The following is a 6,198-nucleotide window of genomic DNA, read 5'->3' as shown; positions in this document are numbered from 1 at the left end:
CAGAACCACCAATTTTGTTAAGGCCAAGAGCAAAAGGCGGGGGAGGGAGGAAGCTTTAGAAAACTAACTACTTACCTAATGAAAACAAATCAATGTTTAGAGAAAGGACATTGCTATAAATGCCCTAGCTCTGCTGACTAACCATCCCATTTTTCTTTTTAGGAAGGAAAAAATTCCAAGAGAATCCTTTGGGGCAGAGAATTTTGTTAATATGTATTTTTAATTTTAAACTTACATTGCCAGACACTGTTTGAAACTCAATGACTTTTATAATTCTAGTTTTAAAATGTTGTTGTAGTTCAGTTATCGCTGAAGTTCTTAGATTTACTCAAAGAACTGTGGGAGCTTTGAATTAGATCTTGTCCCCTCTTGTCTTTTTGCCTTCTGCAGCTGCCATCCTCTGTTCAGTCCTTTCTCCTGACGATACCCTTTCCTTTTCCTTCCCCAAGAGCTGCTGCTTATCTCTGGAAGTCAAGGCCCTTCTCCCCTTCTCTTGAAGAAGCCAAGAGAAATAATGGTTCAAAAATAATGGTTTTATTTTACATCAGCCTTCATTTATTCATTCATTTATTGAGCACCTCCTATGTGGTAGGCTGTGTTCTAAGCACTTGAGATTAGGGAACAGACAAAAATGCCTGCCCTTGTGAAACTTACATGCCAGTGGACTCTTGGATCTGTCTTTGCATAATGTAAATTGTCTATTAGTGGACTTTGTTAAATGTAAGTGTCTTCTACTTGTGAGATAAAATCCAGAAGCTATTTCACTCAGGAAGACTGGGTTTAAAGAAATCTCTAAAAGCTATATCAGTTAAGGTGAGTTATTTAATATTAAGATATAAGGAGGTATATTAATAATTCCTCTCTGTATTCCCATGACCATGATATTAAACAGTTTAATATTATATTTCTAATAAATATTTTATATATGACTATGGTTTAGTAAAAACAAAAACAAAAACAAAAACAAAACCGAAAAAACTTAGATAAGTGGAACATAGTTGAAATTAGAAGATCTGGATTCTAGTTTCATCAGTTCCTGTTCATAATTTGAACCTTTCCTGAAAGCTGACTCTTTTGTTATGCTTTTGCAAATTGGAGTTCTTGTTCCTTATGAATAAAATGATGAAATTCCTAGATTCTCACAATAAGTAGGGGTCCATGTGAGAAGGCATCATTCAGGCCACATGTCTGAGAGCTCGACAGGCCATTTTAGCTTCCTTTTCAACCGACTCAATGATGGGAATTTCATTTCTTTACATGAAACTTTATTCTATATTAGTATTCACAGTTCTTTTCTCTAATAACTTGAAATCTGCTTTTCGAAAATATTCACTTATTGTTTCTAACTCTTCCCTTAAAGTATCCCACATACCATCTTATTGTAGTTTTCCTGAGGGACTTCTTACTCAGGGGTCATTCCACAGCCCTCGTCTTTCTTTTCCTGGCATAATTTCTAGACCTTACTCATTCCAGAATGAGGTGAAGAGACTTTCTATGGTTCAACATTCTTGTAAACCATAGAGTGTGGAACTGGATATATCATCCTAGATGTGGTCTGTGTAATGTAACTCTTACCACCAAATTCTCAACACTCTATGTACATGTATGTCCTGCATGCGTGCTATATGTTCATAACTTTTTTCCCAACAAGCCCTAGCATGCTGAGCTTGTGCTGAGCTATACATACAATGTATAAAAATTTTTGAATATTTGATTGAAGTGTCAAAATTAAAAGCCGACATTAGAGTTAAATCCACAAGGTCTATAGTGACTTTATTTTTAATTATTATCACAGAGATTCACTGTGCCAATTGCCTGTTGTTCAGCATTCACTAACCATGGCAAGTGCTGACAAGGAAATTTGCACCTCTGCCTCCAGTAAAAGATGAATTAAAAAAAAGTCTTTCAGTTGTACTTAAAGGGTGAGGAATATTAAAAAAAAAATGTACCTTGTATGGATAGTCTCAAATTCAAGACAACAAAGAGAACAGCCTTACTCTTGAATTTATTTTAGAAGTTTCTGACCATGTTAATCTCAAGTTCCAAAGATAAAGCCAGGTTTTGAAGATCAAAGTAGAAGAATCCTGACAGAATAATACATGGCCAAAGAGTTAATTATTTTTTTTTTAAAAAGTGGTTCTCCTTAAAGAAGACATAGAGAGTGTCTTAGTCAATTCACGCTGCTATAACAATGTCACAGACTGGTGCCTTCTAAACAACAAAATTTATTTCTCACAGTTCTAGAGGCTGCGAAGTCCAAGAAGGCACCAGCAGATTTGGTGTCTGGGGAAAGCCCCCTTTCTCATTTACAGATGGAGTTCTTCTTGCTATGTCCTCATATGGAGAGAATGAGAGAGCTGTCTGAGGTCTCTTTTATAAGGTCACTCATCTCATTCATGAAGACTCTACCTCATGAACTAATCACCTCCCAAAGACTTCACATCCTAATACTATTACATTGGGGGTTAGCTTTCACCATATGAATTTGGGGGGCGGGGCACAAACATTCAGTCCATAACACATAGTGTAGCAAATACCATTAAATGTGTTTCTAATTGTTCTCAAAATGACAAGGTCAAGAAGAAAAATGAAACTTCAAAACTATAGACCATCATCATTAAAAAGTATCCATGCTATTGGTTGTAGGCAACAGAGTGTCAAAGCTATATAACTTTGTGAAATAGCTACTTTTATGCATACACTATACTAATCTGCAATTGAACGAATCACCACACTCCGAATTATATTACAGAACTCATATACTTAGATGTTGGTAAATGGTAAATGTCAGCTTTTAGTCTTTTTATATTTACAATACAATTCAAAATTTCAAACACATTCTATGAAAACACATCTATACAGATGTCCTGTGTACATAAAGTTCTTGTAACCTCATGACTAGTCTTGAACTAGATCTCCATGGCTTTCTATTAGGTGTGTATGTGGAGGAGATATTTTTTTTTCTGAAGGAGAAGAGAGGCTTTTCGTCTTGATACCCAAGAGTAGCAGTTGGTATGCAAGTGGAGGGCGAGGGCAATGGAGGGGTTAGGATAGTGGCATTTCTCTAACTTGCTCTGAGAGATTATTTTTTTGAGATCTGACTTTGTTATCAAGTGAAATATGTGCACTAATAATTCAAGCAAAATAGTAAATAATAATCTAAACCATGAAATCAACTCAAATTATCACCAGAATTTATCAGTATTAATATTTTGGGAATCATAACATAAATCTATTTTATACAAATACTGATAGAAAAATGATAAATAATTTTATAAAAACAGGATCAAATTATATATGCTAATTTAAATCTATTAAATTTGATTTGATTAATAGAAGACGAAGAAAACGAAGTGAAAGTGAAGCTATCATTTGTATTCCTAAAATATCCATTTGAAACTTAGACAAAAGGTTATATAAAGCAAATAATTTGCTTCCATTATGCCCTTTTTAAAAGCTAGGTTTCATTTTTAGGTGGTATCAGTTTGACTTTCTTCTATCAAAGATAAGGTAGTTAACATTCTTAAAATTTATTCCACCTTTTGACTTTTGTCATGAGTATATTTTTAACATTGCTAAGACTTCCAGTAAGATTTTTAAAGTAGACACTGATTTTACAAGCTAATCTTTAATCTTCACAATCACAAGCAAATTTATTAACACTTATTATGTTTATAGATGCTTGATATTTAAACTAATTGAAGTAAATTCTGTAGGCAAGGAGGAACTCTTTAGAATTCTCAATCTCTTTTTCATTCACCACTGGATTTTATTTTTTTTGAATTCCCAGAGAGCTGCATAGTGAATAAATGCATAATATTAAGACAGAATGGAATCAACACTGCAGGAGAGCAGAAATAGTTTTGAATTCTCTACCAATCTCCCATTCACAATAAGTATTTGATAACTAGCTTAAAGGCAAAATTGTTTGAATACCCAGTTATCTGCATAAAGATTTCCTTTTGTTCCTTCCATTTGTCTAGGGAGTAGTTTTCAAGTAAGTGTGAGAATTTATAATATTTAACATATTAGGTTGTAGGCACAAAACCATGTGTGTTGAACTCTATTCGTAGTTTAAAGGATTTTTAAGAGTAACTTTTACCTTAGTATGACCCTTACTTTCACATGTATTAACCTCCAAGTTAAGAAGTCAGAGTTCAATATAACATTTAATATATACATACATATATGAAAACATATATGTGTACATATGTATATGTATAGTGTGTACATGTGTGTATGGTATTATATGTTTGCATGTGTATATACATATTTGCATGTGTTTGTATATGTGTGCATGTGTATGTGTACAGTAATTGCCTTGCTCATTTAAGCTTGGTTCTATATTTAGTTTCAGCATTCCCCAACAGTCCTTTTTATCTCTTGGTTTCTTGAACTTTTTTGTCACATAATTTTTTAAAAAGTGTCTTGAGGAGTGGACTTCTTTCATTTTTAAAATATCTTCCTTTTACTGATCTTAAACAACGTGTCCAGACTGATCCTCAGAACTCTTGAACAGTGTTTCATTGCCCTCTGGCATTAACTACTCATGTAGAGACTCTGATGCCAGTCTACCTTTCCCCCTTGGTAGGTGACTTGATTGTTTTGCTTGGATGCCTGAAGAATTATTTATTTATATTTGAAAGGTTATTGAACTTTGGCATTAGAACCTCTTCAAAATTTTGCTAGTGTAACCTTTTGATTTTAAGAGTCTATTCTCTGATCTTTTACATAATGTCCAATAGTTATCACTGAATACAGTTCTATATTTGAATTATTGGATTCCTTATTTTTGGAACATCGGTTATCCATATGATTTGCTTTTTGCTTTTCAGATGAGGAATCTCAGGCAGTTACTCTCTGTTTCTTTAAATATCAGATATTGAAAATATATTTTTCCTCTTTTAACATAGGAATGGCAACTTGGTTGGATTTAAATTTTTAAATTTTACATCATTTTTAATATTGCTTTTGGCTGCATGTAAATAATCAAGCATATACAATGGTAGAGATAATAGTATGATGGACCTGATGTATTTATTACTCAGCTTAAAAACTTATCATATATAAGTGAGCTGCAGGCCATGTATAGGCTAAGAAGAACTGGACTTATGCTTCTGTAAATAACTGGAAAACTAGAAAAAATATTTGAGGCAATAGTTTTTGTACAATGGACAACAGAAAATTCAGGACTGTGATCTCTGTGAAAAGGGAAACAAATGAGGTGAGCCTTGAGATCATCCTGGCCTGCTTCTTGGAGGCATTCGCTGTCCTATTGTGTAGTGAGGGGGAATCTCAAATTGAGCATGAATCTTTCTCTGATTTGAAACGACAGAAAGGCTGGAGTGGCTGGAATTTCAAGGGCAAAATATGAACGATGAGGGAGCTTCGTAAAGAAGAAACATCGAAAATCTGCATAGGAGGACCCTTGAGTCTCTTCTTGAAAACTAAGCTATGTTATGTGTGTGGAGAAATTCCATGAAACTAGGCAAAATCAACCTGAAAGCTGTAAGCCAAGCAGCTACCAGAGGTCACATAGGGCTAACAGATAGATACCAGTACACTGCTGTTCTCATCCTAGCTGTTTGTGTATTTCCAACATCAACCGCCAGACACGTGAGTGAGCAAAGCTGCAGATGAATCCAGCTCCTGGCCTTGGAGCCTTCCCAGCTGATGCTGTGTGGAACAGAAACAGGTCTTCCCAAATGAGTCCTACCCAGATTGAAAATTCACCAGCAGAACAAATGTTTTAAGCCTAAAAAATCTGGAATGGTTTGTTAGTCAGCACTAGATATCCAGAACACATCTTATATGATTTCAGTTTCCAATTGCTATGTGCTTTTCTCAGTTATTGCATTATTTCCAAACACCAAAGTAAAAGTGATTCTTTTCAGAGTGGTTCCTCTGTCTCCTGTAAATTAGACTTACCTCCAGTATTTGTCTTTCTAGGTTAGGGGAACCTCCTGATTCCAATAAGTACTTCTCTACATCAGGATGATGCTAAATGCCTGGAAAGGATGGGTCTCCAGAACAGCACTGCCAGGGGATTCCTATTTGGTGAGTTTCTCCCCCAAAACAATTTCTGAATGAAAATCTCTTCAGAGAGAAAAAAGGGATCTAATAGTCATCCTCTTTCCCCCTGTGATTGTTCTACATTCAGATGTATTGATGGTGTTTTCTAGGTTTTTTTTTTTTTTT

Source organism: Pteropus vampyrus, unplaced genomic scaffold, assembly GCF_000151845.1.
Source record: "Pteropus vampyrus isolate Shadow unplaced genomic scaffold, Pvam_2.0 Scaffold476, whole genome shotgun sequence".
NCBI lineage: Eukaryota > Metazoa > Chordata > Mammalia > Chiroptera > Pteropodidae > Pteropus > Pteropus vampyrus.
This window is presented reverse-complemented; position numbering follows the sequence as displayed.